The following is a 27,134-nucleotide window of genomic DNA, read 5'->3' as shown; positions in this document are numbered from 1 at the left end:
CTGGTGCTTTAAGGTTTGCAAAGTGTTTAGCTTATATTATCTCAGCTGAATCATTGTTTTTCAGTCATGTCTGACTCCCATGACCCCATTGGGAGTTTACTTGGCAACTGGAATGGTTTGCCATTGTCTTCTCCAGCTCATTTTACAGATGAAGAAATCAAGGCAAATAGTGACTTGCTCAGAATCACAGAGCTAGCAAAGGTAGATTTGAACAGTATACCAGCCCCATGAGTGGAAACTGAGTCACTTCCATTTGGATTGTCTTAGGAAGATTCTGAAGATCACCTGCAGGATACTGCAGTCCAGACACTGAAGTCCTTTCTCAAGCTAAACTGCCAAGCGTTCCAACTCTACTGAGAGAACACAACTCCGTACGGCTGACCACATCATTCAAGTGGTTGGCAAGTGGTCAGAAAAAAGCAATGCAAAGACACATTCAAGGTCTCTCTCAAGAACTTGAGAATTATTGTATGACATGGGAGACACTGCCACAGGACTGCCCAGCACGCCATGCCCTCAACAGAAGGCTCTATGAGCAAAATAGAATTGAATTAGCTCACAAGAAACACAAAATGCACAAAGTTAGAGCATTCATCCCAAATGTTCACAGGGACAATTTGTGTCCCACTTTGACAGAGCATCCTGAGCTTGTATTGTTCTAATCAACTGTAGTTAGACACACTAATTTGACTCTAACCTAGGGATATCATTTTGGTCCTCCTCAAGAACAAAGGACAATAACCATCCTATGCACTATCTACCTGCTTTGGATGACTGGACCTAAAGATGACTTTAAACACAACTTTTAATAAAGGTCCAGAAAAAGCAAAGATTGGTATGGGTACATTTAAGCTAAATTTAATTTCCAAAAGTTTTCTCTAGATTTAAAAGGGGAGACCCAAAGAATTCTAAGTAAAATATACCTTGAATTCCATGGTATTGATTGAAATAATCTATAACTAGGATGTCCTAGGATACTGACATTCAGGTGGTCTTTTTTTAATCACAAAAGTTTAAAATGAGTTTTTTACATTTCCATCCTTCAGATCAAGGATATTCAGTTAAATTGGGAAGTTACTGGGCTGTACTGGGAGAAGCATACCATTTCATCTCCTCCTTGCCTGAGCCCAGTCATGATTCTTTCTAAGCAGAGATCTCCCCATTATCTTGGGGCATCCCAAAATCTTTTCCCACAAGTCACTATTTGGGGTTCTTCCTCTCTATGGAGATTAGAAGTTGATATCTACTGTTTTCTCCCCAGTGAAAATGAATATCTTGGGGGCAGCTAGGTGGCGCAGTGGATAGAGCACCAGCGCTGAATTCAGGAGGACCCAAGTTCAAATCTGGTCTCAGACACTTAATACTTCTTGGTTGTGTGACCTTGGGCAAGTCACTTAACCCCAATTGCCTCAAAAAAAAAAAAAAAAAAAAAAGAATATGGATATCTTAACCTGTCCCATTTGATGAGGTTGTATTCCCATCTAATGTCTCAGGGTATCTTCCAAGAGGTTCACCAGATTAGGGTCTATTGTCCTTTGGACTGATTTGAGGCTATATTTAATGTTGCTTATATCAGGCATAAAAATTACTAGTTCTGTGTCTGATAGGTATTAACAGTCATTACATTAATTGCTACTCTGATACCTGCTCCCTTATACTCTCTTCTTCTAACACCTTATTTTGCGGTGGGACTTATTTTGGGTTCTTGGAGATTATGGCATTGGCTCAGAGGGAAAATTTTAAGGCTTTTATAATTGGTCTTTGAGTCATGTCTATCATCCGATGACCAGTTTGGTCAAAGAGGTTGAACACCGACGTGGCTATAGGATGATACATTTTATCGCCTTCAGCAACTCTGTAAGACTATTTATACCAAGTTATAGGCAGCTGACACTGGCCAGAGTGCCCACAAAGATGAAATCACACATCCTGGAAGGGCTGAATAACAACCATTATTGTAAGGGGCTTGGGACAATGGTTACCAATGATTCATTATTTCCAGTAGTAAATACGTAAGTTGATGTAAACCAAGTCTTCATCTGGATATAGATCCCATCATTTATCCCCTTCCCCAGCAGACATATCACTCTGATGGTGAAAAGCTAACGACATTCCTTCATTCCTTCTTTCTACAAGAATTTATCATGTGATGATATTGTACCAGACACCAAGATGAAAATGCAATACCCACCTTCAAGGAGCTTCCATTTCCCCCAGTGAAAAAGTCAGAGTAAAACTTCCTTTGTTGGAATTGTAAGGCCTTTAAAAATAGTATTAGAAGAGGTATTTTTAGATGAAGGTATATTCTCGATAACATCTATTGCACTAAGGAATAAGGCTAATTTTTTTTCTGCTTAAAGTAAGCTGGATTTGGAGTCAAATTTGAATTTGAATCTGAGCTTATCATTGCTATCTGAGTGATCTTGGACAAATCATTATATACCTCCCAAGGTTTCAGGTTTCCTTTTTGTAAAATGAAGGATTGGTGTCTAAAGTCTTTTGTCATATCTAACTCTCTGTGACCCCATTTGGAGTTTTTTGGGCAAAGAGACTAGAATGGTTTGCCATTTCCTTCTCTAGACTATTTTACAGATGAGGAAACTGAGGCACACAGGCTTCAGTAATTTGCCCAGAGTGGTCACATGGCTAGTAAGTGTCTAAGGATAGATCTGAACTCAGGGGTTGCTGAGTCCAGGTTCAGCACTCTATCTACTGCACCACCTAGCTGTCCCAAGCATATATACCCAGAATATAAGGTACCTTAGTCCAACTGCCTCATTTTGTAAAAAAAAAAAAATTAACAGACTTGCCCAAAGTTACTAAATAGTACATGATAGAAATAAGATTTGAAGCTCCTGTTAGATTGTAAACAGACTGTAAGTTCTTTGGAAACATAGACTATCTTTTACTTTTTTTTATATCCCTCAGCTCAGTGCCTGGTAAATAATAAGTGGTTAATATATGCCTGTTGAATTGACTGACCAAACCAATTCCTCTGATTTCAAACCAATCTCCTCACTCTATGAAGCTGAAGTCTCTGATCCAACCACCTGTCAAATCACTTACACCCTAGACCTCAGCCTCATGTCCCGTCTCTCTCATGTTCACTACACCGGAGCCGTCCACCCATCGCTGACAGTGAGCTCAGTGCCATTGCAATAGTAAAAGAGACATCTCACTGGTAAAATGGGGGTTTGCTACCTTTTGAAATATTTAAAATATTTTTTATTTTAAATTTAAATATTAAATATTTTCTAATCTTCCCAAAGAAACAAGAAGCTCCTGTGCTACATTAAGGCTTTTCTTATATTAAAAGAATATATATATATATATGTATAAGTGTTCAGTATCTGAGGCCAGATTTGAACTCAGGTCCTCCTGACTTCAAGGCTGGTGCTCTATCCACTGCGGCACCTAGCCGCCCCCTTTTCTTAAATTCTTAATAGTATTTGTATCTTAAAATTTATTTTTTGAAGAAAGTCATTCCAGAAGTCCAACTTTTACGTTTTCTTCTATTTTTTCATTTTTGGGAGTTTTGTTTGCTTCATGTTGTCTCATTGAGCTCACTATTTGCCTTCTGTAGTCATGTTGGAGATCTCAAAGCTAGTCTGCTGATCCACTGGTTTCTGAACCAGGACAGAGTAGCTAACACTGCTGGATTTTGGCTAAAATCCTCCCGGTAGATTTCCCCAGCATGTGGAGGCCACTCTGCCTTGGGCCTCACTGTACCTGTACTGGGCTGCCTCCCCTGTACCCTATTGAGACAGACCCTTTCTGAAGTTCTTCTGAAATATCTTCTGCTGGAAATTTGTTATACTCCAAATATTTGTGGGTTCTGTCATTCCAAAAACGGTTCAGAGGCTTGATCTGGTGTTGATCAGAGGGAAGCCAGGAAGAATTCAGTCAAAGTCCTGTTTACTTTCTGCAGGGGTCCATTTTTTAAAGAAAGCTACTGGAAGTGGCAAAACTCCCTACTTCTAATAGAGTGCCATATCCTCTGACAGCCACGTTGAATAGCTCAGGAAGGCAGGGGGTGATAGTGCTGGGAAAGAAGGCTTGAATGGATCAGAAAAACTGTAATCCTAAACTGCCTTTGTTCCTTACTACTTGGTTAACCATGAGCAAGTCACCTGGAGGCTCTGCCAGTGGAATTTAGGCTCTGTTAGCTTGTTTAGAATTACTAAGGTTTTGAGCCTCAGTTTCCTTATCTGTAAAATGATAAGATCGCTTTAGATCTTTGCTTCTCTAAGCTTTGCTTTGAGAATGCTAGCTTCCTCTTTCCAAGCATCTCACTAAAGGTCACTGTTCATGAAACCTGTGGATTGTCCCTATTAACTGTCTTTGGAAATGTTGAAAATCATTTAATGGAATTTTTACTCTTTTATTTTCCACTTAAATAAAATATTCCCCAAAGTTCTGCTTTTATCTGAGATTATGGGAACTCTGTATAATGGACACAAAATACCTACCTTAAAAAAAAGAGAGAGAGAGAAAGCAGAAGATGTGTCCCATTTTACACTAAATTACTAGGTAGGAGAGTCAGCATCCATGTGGGAGGGAAGGGATTCAGTACTTACTATATTGAGAACACACTTTTCACAGGATATAATTTAATCTAGGAAAGTAAACCTTTAAAGTGTAATTAAATTCTCACTTTGAGTCAAACATCCCAAAGGGATGTTTGACATGAAACTGATAACAAGTACCAACTCTTAAATCAACCTCTTGGGCTGCTTTCTGTTGCGTGAGCTAAAAAGCTACGTCCATCACACAGCAGAAGCTCACACAGATCCTCTTTTTTGGTTTTTTGGATTCAGGACATTATTTTAACAAACAGTTGGATCCCTGAGATGAATTAGATGCTGCAGAAGCTGCTCTCTCAGGTTTAGCTGTTGTTCCCTCACAGAATCCATCCCTGAAGCAGCCACAGACAATTTTGGGGTACCTCATTTAACCAGTACCAGTGGTACCTTTCCACTCCCAGTGATATTTTCTCTTGCATTTAGCATGTGTGGCATTTTGCCACATCATGATTTGTGAAGATGGTACGCACAAAGTGTGTGTGTTATTCTGGCGCTTTCCCTTTGTCATCTTCCTCTAGTTGCTGGGACCAAAAAGCTCATATGGATTCTTGAAAGTGGTCACGGGGAGCCAGAGGTTCATTGAGCCAGGCAGGATGCAGGGGAGCCGGTTGGGAGGGCTCAGTCTGGGTGTTCTAATCCCAAATATAGAATCGCCTCATTTCAGAGTTCAGGGACCTCAGAGACCATCGAATCCAACTTGGCCCTGAAATTCCCTGATGAATATCCAACCAACCCTTATTGGAAAACCTCAAACATGGAGGGAAATGACTGCTCGTTCCTCTTTTGGACAACTCTCCTTGTTAGGAAGTTTTTTTTTTTTTTTTTTGATATAAAAAGTAAATTTGCTTCTCTATTACATTCCACCTACTCTGAATTATGCCTTCTAGAGCCAAAAAAGAACAAATCCAATCCCTCTTCTAATTAGGAGACAGTAGGGTTAGAGGGTCTGGATTCGAATTCTAGCTTTGCCACTTTCTACCCATGGGATTTTGGCCAAAACATAACTACTCTGAATGTTGCCTTCCTCCACTATAAAATGAGGGGATTGGGCCAGAAAACTTCTGTCCAGGCTAAACTGGTAACCCTGAAGATGACGACCACCTGTCTCTTCTGCATCCTCTCTTCCCTAAGATACATATCACCAATTCTTTCAATCAAGCTTCATGTGATTTTCTTCTCTACGTAACCATTAATTGTATGATCTAATGAACTTATTAGCCGCTCACCACCTGGACAGAGAAGCTCAGGTCCCTCTCCAGCTTCTCAATGCCTTTCTTAAAAGGTAGCACCACAACCAACACAGTATTTTACAAATGGAAAGGTTAGGAAAGAGTAAATATCTGAATAATACTTACTAGGGGACTGGGATATAATGTGCCAGCCAGAGGATCATATATTTGAGTGATGGAAGGGACTTTAGAAATCACCAAGTCCAAGGAAACTGAGTTTCAGAGAGGGAAGCAAAGGCATAAAATGACCCAGCCAGAATTTGACCTCAGACCCTTTAAGACCCATTTTTTGGTCACTATGCTACAAAGCCTCCCAGGACTTGGGAAAAACTGAGTAAAAAAGAAACTTGAGTAAAGACTTCTCCACACCCAGCCCTCCTTCTTTGCCACTGCCCCTCAAACCTGCCAGGTCAGAGGGAGGTTGAAAATTTGCAGGGCTATCCCTGGAAGTTCACCCCAAATAGGTTCTCTAGGTCAAAGAATCACAGAAAACTCTCCTAGGAATTAGGTGAGTCGGGATCTCAGACTGCCACTTACTGACCATGCGATTCTGAGCAAAGTAGGAGGAAGAGCATCTCTCTGAAAGTCACTCTCCTTGGCTACAAAGCAAACATTACAATGATCTCCACAGTGTCTACCCAAGAAGATTGATGTGAGGGTCAAATGAGCTAATATGTAAAGAGTTTTCGAAGCAGTGAAAGGCTTTCCAACTATTTTCATTGTTAGAATGATCATTATCATTGGTGTTGGGTTTCCCAGCATTTTATCACTGAGTTCCCACTGGCTCCTCAGACAGCAGTCTTGGTATTCCAAACACACCTGGCTTTGAAAGAATGCCCTTGGCTTGTTTCCCTGCCCCGCCTTTGGAAGTCTTCCTCCCCTCCCTCATCAAAAGGTGACAGCCCAAACATCCACTTTTGACATATCCATCCTATCTTGCCAGTTGAATCTGCAACACTGGGTTGATCGACCCGCTTTAATTTAAAACATGGATCAAGATTCCGGAGTGTGTGCCAGGCATACCTTTAATAGTCTGTATTCTTCTTCTGTCTTTCTGTCTCCTCTGAAATCTCTTTCAGCTTTCCATTAGAATGCAGAGATGTCATCTTTCTCTTTTGCACATTCTTCCTCCAGGGATCCTTGAGAAACACTGGAAGAGAGAAGAGGGCTGCATCAGAATTTCCAGGATGGAAAAGATGCACTAAATCTCGGTCCTGGGCATGGCCAACTCCCTGCTTCTAGAAGCACAGGTCTACCAGGGCTTCACACTTTCAAATGCTTCCTTTGGCAGCTGAGATATAGAGTTTCTGTTTCTACATTCAGGTGAGACCATGGCTAGTTCCTATGTTGACCTTGAGAATTGTGCTGAAGCAAATTCTGAAACTCGATATACATTCTAATATACTCGATATACATTCTAATAACTAGATGGCAATAAAACTTATTTTTTCTTGTTTTAAAAAATTGTGATTCTATTGATGAGAGAAAGGTAAATTAAAACAACTCTGAGTTATCACTACACACTTCTCAGATTGGCTAAGATGACAGAAAAAGAGAATGAGGAATGTTAGGATGTGGGAAAATTGGGACACTAATACATTGTTGGTGGAGTTGTAAAATGATACAGCCATTCTGGAGAGCAATCTGGAACTGCACATACCCTTTGACCCAGAAGTGCTATTACTGGTCTGTATCCCAAGGAAATCATGAAGGAGGAAAAAGGATGCACATGTGCAAAAATATTTGTAGCAGCTCTTTTTGTCGTACCAAAGAATTGGAGAATGAGTACATGCCCATCAGTTGGAGAATGGCTGAATAGGTTATGGTGTACAAAAGTAAGAGAATAGTATTGTTCTGTAAAAAATGATGACAAGCTGATTATAGAAAGGTCTGGACAGATTTACATGAACTGATGCTGAGTGAAATGAGCCCAGGAATACATTTTCCACAATAATAGTAAGAATGGGAAATGATCAACAATGAAAGACTTGCTTCTTCCCTGTGGTTCAGTGATCCAAAGCAGTCCCAATAGACTCTGTACAGAAAATGCCAAGAACTATAGAGATTGAAAGTAAATCAACACGTCCTATGTTCTAAAAAATTAAATAAAAATTTAAAAAATTGGTATAGTCAGTCAGTCAATAAGCATTTATTAAGTGCCTACTATGTGTCAGGTATTATGCTAAATGTTCAGGGAAGCTCTCAACAAAGAATCTCTTCAACCAATCCTTCCTATTCTAAAGAAGTTAATGGTGATAGAGAGCCTTGGACCCAAAATCAGTGCCTGCATTTAAATCCCACTTTCCAATAATTGGTAGATATGATGGGGCATAGGAGTAGTAGTTGTTACCTTCCTTCCTTCCTTCTTCTCTCCCTTTCTTTCCTTCCATCCTCCCTTTTTCTCTTTCTTTCCTTCTTTCCTCCCTCCCTCCCTCCTTTCCTTTCTCCCTTCCTCTCTCTCTCCCTCTCTCTTATTTTTCTTTCCCCCCCCAAAAAAAGCCCTGTATCTGATATCATACACTTGTGGGAGTTTTCTTTTTGCACGGTTGAACATCTTATGCTCAGGTTTCCCTAAGGCAACTTTCTTCCCCTGGAAGCAATGAGCAGGAATTCAGGAAATCATGTTGATTTAAGCTAAAAGGCCAAACACTTTTACCCTGGAAACACCCAATGGTTGTCAAGGTAGATGTTGATAAAACTATTTATTTACTGAAGATGATGACATTTACTTTGTGGTCATGGGCTGCATCTGCACTGCAGAGACAATTAAATACGGAGAAAAAAAGAATAGACCTGATGATGAGTCTGCTGGGTGCGATGGCCAAAGTAAACTGGAGGGGTGCCAGCTGTCCAAAGAGTCTGTCCCGAATAACCTATTGAGTCGTTAAAAGATGAGGGAGACGTCTTGCAGATAAACCGTGCAATCTGTTCCACGTTGGCTGGAAGAGCTGCCCCTTTCACTCGCATACCCACAAGCTGTACAGTGAAATCCCATGTCCACACGCCTCATCCCACACCCCTCTCACTAGCTGTTCTGCGATAATGGCTTCTCCATTGATTTTTCTCTCTGAGGTGCCAGTCACAAACTAATTATAGACACTTACAATGAAAATATATGAGAAATCCTAGCAGTGTCCAGGGCATTTCCTTTCCCATGAATACTTTCTTTTGAACAGCAGAGGGCAGACTAAATGACATGGGATATTCAGGGACTAAATACTGGTTTTGTTTCTATGTTAGCCATAAGAAAACCGTCTCCCAGACCTATTGGACCTGCTCTGTATCAAGCAGACTATACGGTGGTCATAGGGTACCCCAAAATTCAGAAGAAGACCCGGAGCAATGAGGTATCAGAGAAAAAAAAAAACACAAGCCAATTCTGGTCTTCGTCTTATCCTACCATTTCTAGTTGCATGAGTATCACTAAGTCATTGTAAAGTAATTTGTTTTCTTATTTTAAAATGGGGGAGTTGGACTCTGAGAAACATTTTTTCCCCCTGAGGCTGGGGTTAAGTGACTTGCCCAGGATCACACAGCTAGGAACGGAGAAACTTTTAAAGACCCCCTCCAGTTCTAGCAAAGACTTAGATCTGAGAATCAGAATCCATACTGGAAGGAATCTCAGAAGTCAGATCTAGAGAATACAGATGGGGAAACTGAGGCTATAGTCTCTTTATGATTTTTAATTATGATGAATTTTCACATCTCAAGTCAATTCAATAAGCATTTAATATGCTTCTATTGGGAGCTAGATTTGAAGTTTTATAAAGTAGAAGTCCATTGATTGGGGAATGGTTGATCAATTGTGGTATATGAATAAATTGAAAATTAGGAGCAGCTTAGTGAAGCAGCTATGGGGCAGCTAGGTAGTCCAGTGGATCTAGCACCAGCCCTGAAGTCATCTGGCCTCAGACATTTAACACTTCTCAGCTGTGTGACTCTGGGCAAGTCACTTAACCCAATTGCCTCAGCCAAAAAAAAAAAAAAAGAAAAAAAAAGAAAAGAAAAGAAATAAACTGCCTTTCATTCGTATTAACTGTGTGACTGACCTTAGGCCAATTACTTAATCTGTGTCCTAACTGCCTTGGAAAAAACATCATGTGTAGTGTCTGTGACATGGGATTATTGTGATACTTAAATCAGACAAGACCAATATAAAGCTTTAAGATGCTATAAAACCATCAGTCATCATCTTTATCACCTTACATTATTTCAAATCATCTTGTTCTGGTTTTTATTTTCCTCAAAGAAAGGTAGCAGGGTCTAGGGAAAAGACCTTTGGATCTGAAGGGCTTGGGTTCCAGTTCTACCATTGGGCCTAGAATTTCCTCACCTGTAAAATAGAAGGGTGGGACTAGATGACCTTTAGTTTAATATCCCCTCCAAGCTCTAAGTCTATGATCCTATGACTAATATAGGAAATATTTACATTTGCCTTGAAGATTATCCCATGAATGACTAGACAAGATGCAACAAAACATTTCCCCTAGGTCTACAAAATGGCATGCTCACAACCTTCCATGCAAACATTATGTCCTTCCTACCTTTGCTGAACATGAGAAAAGGCAAAGTATCCCCTGAATCTACTTCTCAGAGGCAATTCCCCAAAAGAAGCATTTCTTTTAAAACTCTAATCAGGATCCATAACTGCAGGCCCAAGAATCAACACTGAACCACACTTGGCCCAGAGCCCAGAAAATCCCCCAGCAACATGCACCATGTAGAAAAATTAAATAATTATTAAATATTTAATAAGTCTCTTTAATTTTTCAGGCTTTGGGGCTCCAACAACTTCAACAACAATCCCCAAACCATAATTAACATCAATAGGCAACTTTCCAAGCCAATTCAGAAGGCACAAATAAACTCGCCAGGTCTATCCCCCAACCTGCTGTGAGCATGATACATGTGGGGTGACAGCCCAACAATGACTACCCAAAATCAGAAAGACTTTGAATCAGACCCAGAATGAATGTCTATTGAAAGTGGGCCCAAGGAGTGGCAAGTTATGATTAAAAGAATGAAAATTAGACGCCAGTTCAAATGCATACTTATTAGCATGTCCAGAGCTTTCTAATCTAACTGGAGCCCTTGCCACAGCTCTGGGTGAGATGCAAATATTACTTTGTTATTTGATGAGCCTGAGACTCTCCTAATTGCTGGCATGAGAAAAGAGAGTAGAATGATGTGTCTAGCCAGCCAGCTAGTCTGGTGGATGTTCTTGTAATGAGATTTTATCCCAAGTCTCTACTCAATTAACAAAAATCTATTTTTTTCCTTGTCCTCCTCCTCTGCCTCCAACATGTGAAAACAAAACAAAACAAAATCCTTGTAACAAACATGCAGAGTCAAGCAAGAGCAGTGTTTGCACTGGCCGTGCCATGGGGAGCTTGCTTCCTCATCGGCGCTTTGGAATCGGGATGGATTATAGCGTTGACCAGAGTTCTAAAGTCTCTCAATGTTGTCCATCCTTTCAGTGTTGGTACTGTATAAATTCTCTCCTGCTCCCACTCATTTACCCTGCATCAGTTCTTACGTATCTGAAACTATTCGCTTTACCATTTCTTATTAGTAATTCCCTGACCTTCATGTGCTCTAATTCATTCAGCCTTTCTCCGATTGATGGGCAGCCTCTTAGGTTCCAGTTCTTTATTATTCAGTCATTTTAGTTATGGCTAACTCTTCATGACCCCATTTGGGATTTTGTTGGTTGAGACACTGGAGGGGTTTACCATTTCTTTCTCCAGTTCATTTTACAGATGAGGAAATTGAGGCAAACAGAATTAAATGAATTGCCCACAGTCACGTAGCTAGTAAGTATCTGAGGCTGGATTTGAACTCATGTAGAGGAATCTTCCTGATTCCAGGCTCACTGCACCATCTAGATGCCTCCACAAGAGTGCTAAAATTAAAACTTTTGGGAAAAAACCTCACAGGAGTCACTTTTTCAACCGAATCTCTATTCTGTTCACAACTGTGCCATCGATGGTTTTCAAGACAAGTGACTGAGCAGGAGATCCTATATCATACCGTGCAATAATTATATTGTCATCCCACAGAATCGAGAAAGAGCTATCAATCTGTCAATCCTTTCCGTGTCCGGGCCGGGTGAGGTTTCCCGTGTTGAACTTGTACTTGAACAAGTAGGTTGAACTTGAAGCATTGTTTGTTGCTTTAAAACCATATAGATTTATAGATTGTCATATGTTTAGTAAAATACAGAGGACATATTAATAATATATCTTGAATGTCTATGGATACCATGTTGATAAAGGAAGTGGATTGTAAATAGGCATCAATGGGAGAGGTAGGAATAGGGATAAGGATTGTAGTAGGACAGCCTAAGATTTCGGTGATAGGAGGAATTCCCAAATGATAAACAAGTTGTATTAACATAAATAAGACAGCTATATATATTCTTCATATGGAAGGAGAGGAAAGCTTAGAACAGTAGAAAAAAGACCAGATTTTGAATCAGAGGATCTGGCTTTACTATTTGTGGTTATAACCTTGGAAAAGAATCCCAAGTCTTTATCTAGAGTCTAATTTCTCTCTCTTAACTATCCTATTGATTACCAGCACACTTTACTGGATATCTCCACTTGGATACCCTGTAGATACTTTGAACTCAATGGATGAAAATGAACCTCATGATCTTTCCCCAAAACCTGTCCCCTTTCTAAACTTCCCAATTGATGTTGGAGTGGTATTCCATCTCTCTGTAATCCAGATTCACAATCTCCCTGCCAATCAGCTGACCAATCTCATCAATTCTACCATCACAATCTCTCTCACATTTGTGCCCTCCTCTCCTTTTGTAAGGATATAATCCATCCATTCTAACCTGACTGTATCACACTTGCAAATTGTATTGCAGTCATACTGGTCCTCCTGTTTCCAGACTCTACCTTCTGCAATCTGGTCCTCAAAGAGCTGACAAAATACTTTCCCTAATGCATAGATCTAATCATGTCACTCCTCGGCTCAAGAGTCCTTGGGATACGTAGCTCCCCATTTCCTCTAGAACAAAAAAGCCAATTCAAAAGCTTCCCTTTAGCATCTGGCTCCTTCCTTGAGACATTTCACATCATATATTTTCATACAATCTACATTTTAGTCAATAGTATTAGAGCTAACATTTATATAGGTAGTGCAAAGCACTTTATATATATTTTTTCATGTAATCCTCATGGCCATCCTATGAAGTAGGTGCTATCACGACCCTCATTTTATAGATGAGGAAATTAGGAAATTATTATTAGGAAATTATAGATGAGAAAGAAATTAGGGTCATACAACTAGTAAGCATCTGAAGCAGAGTTAGAACTCTGCTCTCCTGATTAAATCTAGCATTCTCCATAATACACAATAAGTGTTGAAATTGGGGGCTAAAACTCTCAGTATGGTCCTAATTAGATTAAAATGTTTAACAAATAAATAAAAATTCAACATAGTGTTAATGTATGGTTTCTAAAGTTGATTTCTATTGAAGTTTGACACTACTACATTCCACCACCAAACCAGACTACTTCATCTTTCCACCTCTTTTCCATTCCTGGAAGATATTTTTTCTTTAATTCCATTGTTAGGATTAACTCCCTTCAAGAATCAACTCACTTGTCACCTCTCTAAGGAAATCTTTCTGATCCCATCCCAGTTTTAGTGCTCTCTCTCTCTCCCTCCTTAAATTATATTGTAATTACTTTCTTGTGCAGATATCAAATCCTCCACCCCTTTCTTGTACATAACATTAGCTAAATGTTCCCTGAATAGAAATCACTCAGCCTTTGAAGGACTATTCCCTTATCTATAAACTCTACAAAGAATGCTCTTTCCAACATTAACTCAAAGTTATTTTTCTAGTGGGCAGAGCCACTACCAAAAAATGAGTTGTAGGTACTGGGAGGTAGATTTTGCATCAATACAAAAACAATGGCATTGTCCCCAAAAGTAATAAGTTCCTTATCACAAGTGGTCTTCAAGTGGAAGATTTCTACTTGTCAGGGATAACATAAAGAAGTTACATGAGGGATTTGGATTAGATGACTCCAACAGTCCCATCTACTTATTTTTAATGATCTTCTTATCCCAATAAATAGACAGACTCCTGTTAGGGTACAGGGCAGTAACTCTGAAGGATAGAGAGTTTCATTCTGTTGCTATTGATTATGAGTTCCCACTGGTGGGCTTCATTGATTATCAGTTGATATCAATTAGCCAGCAGATTTAATTAGAATTAATTAAATAAATTTAATTAATTAATTAGAATTAATTAAATTAATTTAATTAAATTTAATTAGAATTAATTAAATTAAATAAATTAGATTTAATTAGAAACAAGTATTTACTAAAGTGGTATAGTAATAACAGTTAGTACATAATAATTCCTCCCCCCACATACACACACACAAAAATCACATTATATCATAGGTATGCACAAAACATAGGGGATTGTGGGCTCATGTTTATAGAACACATGTGGCAAAGTAATAAGTTAAAGACATAGTTGCTGAAAGTTCATTTCTCCCCTTTGGTGCGATCTTCATGAAATTTTCCTTAGCGCGGCTTAATTCTGTGGGTTCCTTATAGAATCCTAAAGATACCTTTTCATTCAATCTTTTTGTTTTCCACTATAGGTGCTACCATCAGGCACTGCTGTTCAACAAAAGGAAAACTCACCATCACATATGGAAGTCCAAAATTTGCTAGTGGGCAGAACCACAACCAATGAAAGAGTACTGGGCGGTAGATTCTGCATCAATACAAATACAATGGCATTGTCTCCTTAACACAAATGGTCTTAAGTGGAAGATATCAACTTATCAGGGATAATGTAAAGAATTTTTGTCTGGCCCTCCTCCCCATTCTTCACTCAAGGGATTACCTCACAGGGGCTTGACTGAAGCTGCTTCACAGCTAGGCTGGAACACCAGAGTGTTTTTATCCAAGCCTAACTAACTAACTAACTAACGCTAATACTTCTCCTATGCAACATCATATCCTTTCTCCCAATGGCTTTTACTCTTGTCAAATGATTAAGGACTTTCCCCATACTTATTTTAATGGATTTGATGGATTTAATAGAGGTTTTCTCCTCTAATAAAGATATAAGGGCAAAGAGCATCTTGTTGGTTACTTTAATTGGGATGGGGGGGGAGGGATTGGTTGTCTCTACTGCCACCTTATTCCAAGATCTTGTGAAATCCAGTATTTTGAAAACTACCATCAGGCTAAGAGTGGGAATAGGGAGAGCCTGGAAGCCAGAGCTCAGTTTGCAATTATTTCCCTTCACTAGGCTTCATTTTATAGACCACAAGTCTGGTTAATCACAGCATCTTCTACTTCTAGCCTCATAAACTTCGAAGGTGAATTATTACAGAATTAATATTCAACAGGCTATACTTGGAAAAATCCATAACTCAAGTTTTTTTTTTAATCTCCCCAAAGGACAATCAAGTTCTAGAAATGCAGCCTCCTAAAAAAGGCAGGGTGTGCATTTTAAAGCTGCTGCCACCTTCAATACACCTCGCCAGGTGCCCACAAAAATTGGCCATGACAACAAAACCTGGAAGATGCCGGGAGCCAAACAGATAAAACAGGCAAAGAAAACTCAGCTTGGGAGCTCTAAAATCAGCCTCCAGCACTGTGTTCTACTGTCCTCATTCCATGGAGCTAACCCATGGTGCCAACAAAAAGGGGCTCACTCTGATTCAGAAAACTCAGGCTCATAAAAGGAGGTACAATCCGGAGAGTGCTGTGAAAGCTTTAATGTGCTCTACAAATGCTAGCCATAGCCAATCTAATATTCTATCTGAGGCACTTTCAGAGCTAACAATCTGTGTTCTAAGGGCTTTTCTAGTTCTATTGTACATAGTCTATTATTCATAGTCTATTACTATACGGTCTATTATACATAGAAATGGTCTACATAGACACATATTACACATACATATATAGGTATGCATATATACCTGTTTTGAATATATTTTATATTCATTTATAGAAACATATATACATACAGACATAAATACACACACAAATGTGGCTCAGAGGACTGATGCTGAGCCTAGAGTCAGGAAGATCAAATCCAGCTTCTGACACTTTTTAGCTGTAAGACCCTGGACAGATCACTTCACTCTGTTTGCCTCAGTTTTCTCATCTGCAAAATGAGCCGGGAAAGCTCTTCTAGTATCTTTGCCAAGAAAGCCCCAAATGGGGTCACAAAGAGTCAAACATGATTGAACTCAGCAACATATACACATATATGTATAAATACACATGTATATAGATACTGCTATGCATTTTTATGTCTCGTGTCGACAGATAACAACTATCTTCCCTCAGAAGTGAATTATTACAGAAATATACAGTGGCAATAACGAAAAGCTGATGAATCAACCAAGCAGTGTTAAGGGTTCACAGAATGCTAGAGATGAATGGAACTTAATAGAATGGGTACATTGGTCAGGTAGAATTTCCATTTTAGAATATGGACTATGGAAAGTTGGGTTTAAGTAGCTCTAGGAACCTAAAACAGTAAATGTTGAGCTAGGAGGCAGCTTGGAATGTAGACTAGAGAATGTTATAGCTAGAAAAACTCTTAGAACATGCGACATAAACAATGGATTGGAAAAGACCTTAGGAAAAAGAACATGTTAGGATTAGAAGGATCCTTAGAACACAGAGTATTAGGTTTAAAAGTACCTTGGGGAAAAAGAAAATATTGGAGCATCATCAAACATAGAATGTCAGAGCTGGAAGGGACCTTAGGATACAGAAAATTAGAATTGGAAGAGACCTCAGAGTATGGTTTAGAACTGAAGGATCCAGATTCAAATCCTGACATGTAGTTAAATGACCCTTACAGCTATCTGACTGTGGATGGATTCCATCACCTCTTTGTCCTTCAGGCTCCTCATCTGTAAGACAGGTTGCACTAGGTGGCCTAAGTTCTAAGGCTTATGAAAGGAGGTGCAGTCTGATCATTTCAATGTCATATTGAAGTCAGGCGACTGCAGGTTGAAAGCCTGGCATTGCCACTTCCCAGTGATGCGATTTGGGAGAAATCACTTCATTTACCTGCATGAATGAATGGGAAGAATGCTAGATTTGGAGTCAGGAAAAATAGGCTTGAATCCCAAATGTAAATCCTTACTGGCCACGTAACCACAGCCAAGTCACTGTTGTGAACCTCAGTTTCCTCATTGGTAAAACAGGGATAATAATATATATGTTACCTACCTCAGAAGCTTTTGGGAGGAAAATGTAAACTGAAAAGTTACTATTTTTCTTTTTTTTTTTTTTTCCCTGAAGCAATTGGGGTTAATTGACTTGCCCAGGGTCACACAGCTAGGAAGTATTAAGTGTCTGAGGTCAGATTTGAACTCAGGTCCTCCTGATGCTATCCACTGTGCTGCTCCACTATTACTCTTTTTCACAAATTCGGGCTAAATATGAAACTTGGCTAATGTCACAAGACTAGCTACTTGGCAACATATGGACCCAACCCAAAATTTCTCCCTTAAGTCCATGTCCAATGTGCTTTCTGTTACCCCATTCTGACTTTTACTTGTAGCCAGGGCTCCAGAAGAAATATGGTATTGCCAACATATCAAAAGCCTGTGATTTTTGTCAGTGTGGGAGTTTTTAGCATGACAATTTCCTCTTTCAATCAATAAATGTTTACAAAATGCTGCCTTTGTGGCAGGTGCTATGCTAAGTTCTGGGTACAAAGCCCTCAAGAAGCTTACATTCTAATAGGGAGATCCAGCTCCCCATTTCAGGTATGTATGTGCATACACAATACACATGCATGTTAATGATATAGTTATATTTCTGTATGCATGCATGTATTATATATTTCTATATGCATGTGTGTATATCTGCATATATATATGTGTGTGTGTGTGTGTGTGTGTGTGTGTGTGTGTGTGTGTGTGTGTGCATATATGCCTGTGTGTGTAAACAAGATGCATGTAGAGTAAATAGAAAGTAACCTTAGAACAGGAGGTCTTTACCTTTTTGATATTATGGAATTCTCCCACTACCCCTCTGGCAGTCTGGGGAAGCACACAGACTCCTCAGAATGACATTTTTAAATAACTGGAGGAAATGCTAAATTTCAGTATAAGGCAAGTAAAAATCAGGATGTAATTTTTTTACATGTCTGAGAAACAATCAATGCAAAAATATAGAATATATTATATTATGTTATAATATAGAATATAGAATATTTTGAAATATAGAATGTCCAAGGAGAAGAGCAGTAAATGGGCTGGAATGATACCCAAAAGAATCATGACCCATCTGAATGTACATAGAGAATTACTTAAAAACACAAATCCACATAGATGACTTAGTTCAACTCATTAAAAATTGCTAAAAAAAAATTGCTAAGAGCTATCATTTGCTTTACCAGGAGGACAATTTATGTGATGATAACTTTAATGAAAAAGAAAATAATACCAACAGACTTTAGAGCTCTGATAGTTCAGTAACCGATCATAATTGCAGAGAACCAATGGTGAAACACATTTCTTGCCTCTTGGCTGAGAGGATTAGGCTATGGATGCAGAATGGGGCATCCATTGTTAGACCTGGCCAAGTATTGATTAACTACTTTTTTTGTTAGAAGGAAAACTTCTTTGGGATAATAATGGGAGGGCATGGGAATTATTGAAAAATGAAAGTGATGCTAAAAAGTATTGAGGAAATAGTTTGGAAGGAAGTAAAGAAAGAAGGAAAGAGAGAAAGGGAGAACAAAAAGATAGAATACTAATTACAATATTCTGAAACCCAAGAAAATGATGAAAATTCCCCATATTCAGACATCTCTTGAGAGACTCAGAGGGCCATTCAAGGCCATCTTGGTAATCTCCTTATTCTCTAAAATACTATCAATGATTGTCTAAGATAATGTCTTGAGAAAATGGGGCTTGTGAAGATTTTTAATCCAGACACCTGTTATACCAATTAGGGAGATCTTTAGGAGCCCAAGCAATATGTTACCTTCACCTGTCCAATGATGGAGGACCTAGAGAAGTGTCTACTTTTTGTTACTTCTAGTGGTGAAGCTGGGATAACACAAGAGCAGGAATGGATGTCACTCCCAAAACACTTGATAAAAGAAGGAAATTTAGACACTAAAAGCTGAGCTTCCTCGACTTTACTGCCTTTATTTACCATCCATGGAAAATTGTGGAATTAATAAAGGCCCAGAAATGCCTACCTTTTCTACTGTTCAGAGAGCTCTGTTGTACGACATCAGATGGTTCAAGAAGATCCTAACGAAGACATGTCAATGCAATAATGAACAAATGTGCCAAGCTATTAGGGGGGAAAAAAGACAATCTTAGGTTTGTACTGAGATTCTGGCAACAACTGGCAAACAGCTGTTCTGAAAACACACATTTTATTTTGCCAACAGACAGCTGGCTAGTTGAGTCATGTTGGCCCAGATTATCATCATATGTTCTAAGAGAGGCCGGTAGGAGAGCAGGGATTTCTACAAGTTGCAAACCCATAAATGAGTTTCATCTTTGCATAATGTACCCCTGAAAAAACACAGAATGTTTTTTGTGTTCCAAATTCTACGGAAAGACCGAACAGCTCGGCCCCTAAGTATGGCATCTCCAGGAAACAAGGACTGAACGTGAGCATCTGTAACAACAAACCAACGGAGGTGTCTACCAGACATTGACTTTAATAACTGAACTGTTCTCTGTAAAAGCTTTGGCAATCTATCAAATAATGAAAATAAATAAAAACGATAGCTAACATTTAAACACTGCTGTAAGGCTTGCAAAACATGTTACTCTACAAGCATTCAATAGAGCCTACAATATGTCAGGCATTGGAGATAAGAAGGAAAGTATAAACTGAACCTGTCCTCAGGAAGCTCAGAGTTCCACTAAGGGAAAACATGCTAATAATTAGGTACAAACAAGATTATCTATCTATCTATCTATCTGTCTGTCCAGCCAGCCAGCCTTCTTTCTATTTATCTATCTCTAGATAATTTACCTAATATATTAATATATTATTATATTATATATATATATTATTATATATTAATATATATATATAAATATAATAATGTATAATTATACATATATCATCTGTATTATATGTATAATAATCATATCATATATATATAATATAGATTATTATACATTATCAATGTTAGGTGAATTATTTAATCTATGTAGAGGGAGAAAAATAGATAGATGATAGAGAGATATTCGGGATGGAGATATAATTTCAGAGGGAAAGTATTAACATTAGGAAAAATCAGGAAATGCTCCTTGCAGAATATGGGATGGTAGCTGAGACTTCAAGGAAACTAAGGAAAACAGAAAGCAGAGGTGAGGAGAAAGAATTTCAAGCAAGGGTACAATATCTTGTTAGATCTTCAGAATAACACACATGTGACGTAAAAGTCTTTTCTTTTTTGTTTTATTTTTTTCTATTCACAGATTTGAAATTCAGAGAGACTTTATAAACCATAAGCTAAGTTTGATCCTTGTTTTAATTTTTTTTACTAACTATATTTTAATATAATTAATTTCCCATGTAATCCTATGAATTTTACTTTATACATTTAGAAACTTTATTTAAATAAGGGATCTATAGACTTCCCCAGAATGCCAAAAGAATCCATGATAAAAAAACAAACAAACCAAAAAAACGGGCTAAAGACCAAGATTGAATTCATCCTCTCAAATTGAATCAAAGAGAGATTAAGTGATTTACCTAAGATCAAAAAGGTAGCAAACAGCCAAATGGCATTAAAATCCAGGCTTTCTGACCCCTAAGTAACAGGGGGAGAATTTGAATTCATATCCCATCTTTAAAAGAAGGGTTTCTAGCTCACAATAAATTCTTCTTTCAATTTTCCTTTCTTCCCAGTCACTAGCTCACTCAAAAGATCTTTCAAGGCTGGTCTGTTCCAGGGATTAATCCTCTGGATGTTCCCAGGAGACAAAAAGTCTGAGGCATGTCTGTTTGATAGCAGGCACTCCTCAACATCTCAGGTGGCTCCAAGTACTCCTCCTAGACTTCTGTATATTCTTACACAGTCACTTCACAAGGCTTGGCTGAGCTTCACAAAGATATTAAGAAACATCGAAGCTTAAGAGAACTGTAATAATTTCATCAATTCTTCCCAAGTGAACTAGTGAGTGTCAATTACAAGGCAATCGTGTTTAGTCCTTGGAGCACATCTATAATCAGGTTTTTTTAAAATTTATTTTTATTTTTTTAAGGCTAGGATCACAGAACAGGAGTTATTCACACTTTCAGAATTTAACTAGGATTTTTGCTCATCCCTCTCCAGGTTTGGTTTTTTAATAAATGCTTTGTGACACATCCTAATTTCTTCCAAGGCTCAGGTCAGCTGGTCCAGTCTTTTTTAATAAATCCTTGTGGAAAAGATGTCACTGAGCTTATTGCATCAAACCAATTCCAATAAACAAACTAAGCAGCCTCTAGAAAGATTTCATGGCTTGTAGAAATCCAGCTCTATTATTTTCTAGGACAGCGAGTAAAGCCTCTTCAGCATATTGGACATTTTAATAAAGCAGGCAGACTTGAACAGCCAGACGGTCTACGCAATGTGGTTTGACAATAACCAAAGTCTGTCCTCCTCGTTCATCATTTGTTGGACCAACTATTGGACGGTACAGCCAGAGCACAAGTACCTGCATCACATCAGTGATCCCACTGCCTCCAGATTTAGTGGGATCTGGGATGGGTCTTAGTGGTAGATTTTGATCCTGGGATACATTTCCAATAAAAGATTTTTTATTTGGTGGACTCAACATAGTTACAAAATCACAGAACCAAAATTTTAGAGTTAGGAGCTTCAGAGGCAATTCAGTGGGAACTCAACCCAAATCATGAATTCTCAGTCTCTGAACAATTATCTCCAGGCACAGGAGACTCATTAGGTGCTCCACTTTTCAATCGTTCTAATTATTCAGAAATGTTTTATTTTGTGTTGAAATTGACTTGTCTGGAATTTCCATCTATTAATTTCTACCATTAGAATATAAGCTCCTTGAAGGCAAAGACAGTATAATTTTTGTCAATTGATAAACATTTAATAAGCACCTACTATGTGCTGAATGCTGTGGCTTTTCTATTCCACCACCTGGCATAATGTCTAGTACATAATATGTATTTAATAAATGTTTTGGGAAATAAATTGAATAATCCTCGTTATGTCCTCTTGAACCAGAGAACATGTGATATCCTTCCACCATCTAGTCCTTGTCTTCACTCTTGCCCTCAGACAAAACAAGTTCCTTCAGTGGATCCTTATTGAACTTCCTTAACATCTTATTTATGTTCTTCTGAACCTAATCCTATTGGCCTATTGGCCAACATTTTCTGAACATGTGGGGCCTGGAACTGAATACAACAATGTGCATCAAGTCTAACCAGTGTAGACACAACTGGATTGCCATCTCTTTCACTCTGGACACCAGATCTTTTTTAATGCTGAATAACAATCACATCAAAGCTTTTTGGTGATTATCTTGTGTTGCTCATCCATATTAAGCCACAGGCTTTTAGAAGCCCCTGATCCTTGTCATTGAATTCTATCCTAAGCAACAACTTCTCCATTTCCTACACACACATATATATATATATATATATATATATATATATATATATATATATATATATATATATATATATATATATATATATACAAATTATATTTTGAGTCATGGGGCAGGATTTCACTTATCTCAATTAAATTATATTTCATTAGGTTAAAAGCAAGTATATATACACACACATATGTGTACATAAATGCAGGTATATGAATATACTTTTATATATAATATATTCCAATCCAAGTATGTACATATTTTTTCACTAAGTAAAATTTAGTGTTTAATTTTCATCTAAGTAAAATTTAGTGTTTCCTTCAGTTATTTAAAAGCCTTATACTGAGAAAGGGTCCTTCTTTCACCAAGCTGCCAAAATAGAGTCTATAATACCTAGAATCATTTTGGAATGATTAGTTACTACTCTGGGCCCAGCTGCTCAAATAGTTTCAAATTCACTTCATTCTATCCCCAAAAGTCCATCTCTCTCCACCTTTTACTTGATTTAATTCATCTTATTAAGCACTGAGTATTTGAGAAGCAGTATGGCATAGTTATACGTGGAATTAGGAAGAGCTGGGCTGAAATCCCATCTTCTGTGGCACCCTGGGCAAGCGTCTTAACTTCTCACCTTTCTGGGCAGACTATAAATCATTGGGAAGGTATTTACCTGTAATGGTCAGAAGAGATTATCACCTGAAGCCTTCTCCAACGAAATTATAGGTTCAGTCCAAAAATCCTACTTAATCCACCTATAATTTACAAGGTAGTAGCTACTGTTGAAATAAAAGCAAAAATAGAGCAGGATCTGCCTTTGAGACTCTTAAATTCTACCAGAGTGTTACAGTATAGACACATGTGCATATTTATACACATACACACACACATACATATATACACAATAAAATATTTTTGTGTATGTGTATAAACATACTCATACCCACAAGGGAGAAGGCACTGATAACTGGGGGCATGGGGAAGGCTTTCTGGGGAAACAGCCCTCAAATGAGCCTTTCAGGAAGATGAGGATTCTGAGAAGGGAGATAGGAAAATAGTGATCAGCCATGCAGAGCCTTTTGTGTGAATGCATGGAGGGAGGAGACAAAGTGAGCTGTTTGGGGAATGCCTGATAGTGCAGCTTGGCTGCCATGTCGAATTCATGAAGAGGAATAGTTGTAAATAAGGCTGGAGAGATAGGTGGGAGTCTGATTATAGATGGCTTTAAATCCCAGAGTGAGGATTCTGTGTGTGTGTGTGTGTGTGTGTGTGTGTGTGCACGCACACACACACACACATACGTTCTCACACACACTCACACACACACACATATACATATATGCACATATCTGAAGATAGTGGGGGGGGGCGGTGGTTTATGGTGAGTCTTGATGGCAGGTCTTGGTTGTCTCGATAGACAATGAATCTGTCTGTGTTTCTTTTATGCTCTCTCACAGGGGAGCCATTAAAGTTTTTTTTTTTTTTTTTTGTCCATCTGGATATTATGTTTTATTGAAACTCACATGTACCTTATCCATAGTGGTTTTTTTTTTTAATGATTCCTAGAGGATTCTTTCTTTTCTTTTCATAGTATTCTCTTAATCCTAAATTATTTTAGTCAAAATAAAGAAACATGGTTAGTATAACATTATTGTTTCTTAATGACCTTATGCTATCTCTTAATTATTACATCCTCCATTTCTAAGTGATCATTAATGATCTGCTCCAGAATTCTGCCAGAAATCACTCTGAAGTTCTCTAGCATCTATCTTTTTTCTTCTTTTTAAAAACTGAGCCAACGTTGCCTATTTCCATCTCTTCCAACCTAAAGATGCCAAAGAACATTTTGAATAACTCGAGACTTTCTTAACAATCTCCTTACTTATCTTGGGTTTCAGTTCCTCGTAAGCCAACTTTATCTTATTTTTTTCTAGTTGGAAAAAAAATGACTACTATTACTGTTTTTCCTATCAGGACAAACACAAAGAATAAACTTCCAATATAATTTTAATATAATTCTTAATATAAACTTCTAATATAATTTTAATATAAACTATTAATTTTGCTTTTTATGATTAATTTTTCATCCATGTTCTTAAATTTCCATGAAACTGATATTTGTTTAGAGCTTTGCCAACTTTTTAATATACATTATCTCATTTTACATGCATTATTTTGTAAGGTAGGTGCCACAGGTATTTTTTAGAATTATTGTTTGGATGGAGAAACTGAGGTTCAGAAAGGGTCAGTGACTTATTTACTACACTTTCTTCCAAGGACTAATTAGTGAAGTGGGAATGATAGGAATGTTAGTGGAGATGGCGAACCCGCCCTTCTAGCTCTTGTAACAGATAGGAAGGGGAACGCCAGGCACAGTCTGGATTTCAGCCTTCAGAGATAAGATTGTCTGAAATTTGAAAATGGAAGTCAACACCAGAGAGGCTCTTGGGAATGACATTTTGTTGGACCAGTGAAGAGAGAAAATGCAGGTATCTTAAGAGACCAAACACGGAAATGAAATTTTAAGAGGATCTGGACAAAGTGATAGAAGCAAGGGGAGAGTTCATCTAAGAATACATGATAATAACTTAGATTTCTATAGTGTTCTACAATTTGCAAAGCACTCCAGACACAAATGTAGAGCAAGCACAACCCCTTAAATTTGCAGATGAGGGACGGAAGCACAGGGAGGTAAGGGAGTTTACTCATAGTGACAGATAGTAGCAGAACTTAGGATTCAAAACCAGGATCTCTGATTCCACATTGTAATTTTATTTGAGTCTCCCAACCCTATAAAGTTGATCCTATAATAATTATTATATTCATTTTATATGTAAAAAACTGAAGAAAAGAATGATCATGAATTTGCCCAGAGTCATACAGCTGATGACAGAAATGGGACTTGAACTCAATTGTCTCCTGGATTCCAAGTCACATTGTATCACAAGGGCTGGAGGGATTCTCTTATATTGATCTTCTCTTGTTTGTACCATAGCCCTTTTTTAAAGATCAATTTAAAGCAGGTAACTGAGGGGGAAATCTTTGCAGCAATTTTCTCTGATAAATATACCATTTGCAAGATTAATAGGATATCTTAAAAGTATTTCCTAGCTTAAAACTGCCCTAAGACTTTGCTCTTCAGTTTTAATGGTTTAAAACTTTTATAGCTCATAAAAATGATAATTTTATGTAATTAATCTATTTATTCAATACTATCCCCATTAAATTACTAAAAAATTGCCTGAGTTAAAAAATAGCAAAAATCATTTAAAATAACAAAAGATCAGGAAATTCAAAGAAATGAGGGGAAAAGATGTAAAAGAAGATTCAGCAGTATCAGACCTTAATTGAGCCTAATCAGATCTATAAGGTGAGAGCATTGTTGAAGTGTAAAATGGATTATTTTTATTATTTTAAATTTAAATTTTCTTATATAAATAAAATTAATGTAGTCAGAAATAGGAGGAATGCAGAAAAATGGGGGAAAAACTTCCAGAAATAATTCTCAGATAGGATGTGATTTTCTTGGAACATTGCTCTGGTGTAGGAAATGAGATGCTTGATTTTGAAAAACATGGAAAAACTTGGTTCTGTGAAGGAAGATGCTATCCACTTGCAGAGAAAGAAATCAATAGTAGAAATATACATAGTATGGTGTTACATATAAATGTATGTTTATAGTATGTATATGTGTGTGTGCGCATGTGTATGTTTAACTATAACCTTCTTTAGAATAAGGGAGGAGCTAGGGAGGGAAGGAGGAAAATAAAGTAAAAAGTGCACAGCAAAGAACAAAAGAAAACCTACAAGGAAGCAAAGAAAAGCTTGGTAGCTTGAAAATTGATGTGTATTTTTTTATTACATGAGTTTTCTTGAAATGGAAATTTTTGTTTTATATTTTATATTTTTATTTATATATTTATATTTTTGTTTTATACTATATATTTTATATATTTATAAATTATATATAATATATAAAATATATTATATATATTCAATTTAAAACAAAATTATAAATATATAAAATATATTATATATTTTATATATTTATAATTTTGTTTTATATTGAATATTCTTATATTCTGCTCTATACATACAATGTTCTATTTTTCTCATTTTGTATTTAAAATAAATAAATAATTTACACCCCCAAAAGATAAATAGCTTAAGACTTTGGAGCAACCTATATAAGAACCTGATTCAAAAAATAAGAATAAGAGTTGCTCTCCAGCTTAATAAATGATCAAAAGGTATAAGCTACCACATTAGTGTACAGTTGGTAGGTCTGTTATTAGCCCAACAATTCTGGAAATCAATTTGGAACTATGCCTCCAAAATGACTAAACCATACATATCCTTTGATCCAGCGATACTACTCCTAGATCTATACTCCAAAGAGATCAAAGAAAAAAGAAAAGGATTCAGAATATTTATAGTAACTCTTTTTTTTGTGGCATAAAAATCCTAGAAGTATAAGAGGGTGCTCATCTATTGGAAAACAGCTAACCAAATTAAGGTATATGGCTATGAGGGAATTCTCTACTGTCAAGAAATAATGAAAAGGACAGTATCAGAAAAAGTTGGGAAAATGTATATGAACTGATGTATAGTGAAGTAAGAACAACCAGAAGAAGAGTTTGTCTATAACAGAAACATTGTAAAAAACAAAGACTTACCAATTCTTTTTGTACAGCAAAACAACTGTTTGG

At 37.5% G+C, this 27,134-nt stretch overlaps 1 protein-coding gene across 2 annotated transcripts in view; it reads right to left on the bottom strand.

Moving 5' to 3' along the window:
- The window catches only part of FRMD4B (FERM domain containing 4B), a 337,387-nt gene that overhangs the window by 253,406 nt on the left and 56,847 nt on the right, over positions 1–27,134 (bottom strand). The window contains exons 1-2 of one of the 2 annotated variants that reach the window (XM_074284131.1): positions 19,041–19,740; positions 6,836–6,962 (exon numbers count right to left, since the gene is read on the bottom strand). The gene's annotated coding sequence lies outside the window, so the exon portion shown is untranslated. Of the gene's footprint in view, positions 1–6,835; positions 6,963–19,040; positions 19,741–27,134 lie in introns of those variants that run through there. The other variant, XM_074284129.1, reaches the window with a different exon arrangement.

Source organism: Sminthopsis crassicaudata, chromosome 1 (genome assembly GCF_048593235.1).
Source record: "Sminthopsis crassicaudata isolate SCR6 chromosome 1, ASM4859323v1, whole genome shotgun sequence".
Taxonomy (NCBI): Eukaryota; Metazoa; Chordata; class Mammalia; order Dasyuromorphia; family Dasyuridae; genus Sminthopsis; species Sminthopsis crassicaudata.
Note: the sequence above shows the minus strand (reverse complement) of the source record. Positions and strands in the feature narration are given on the sequence as shown.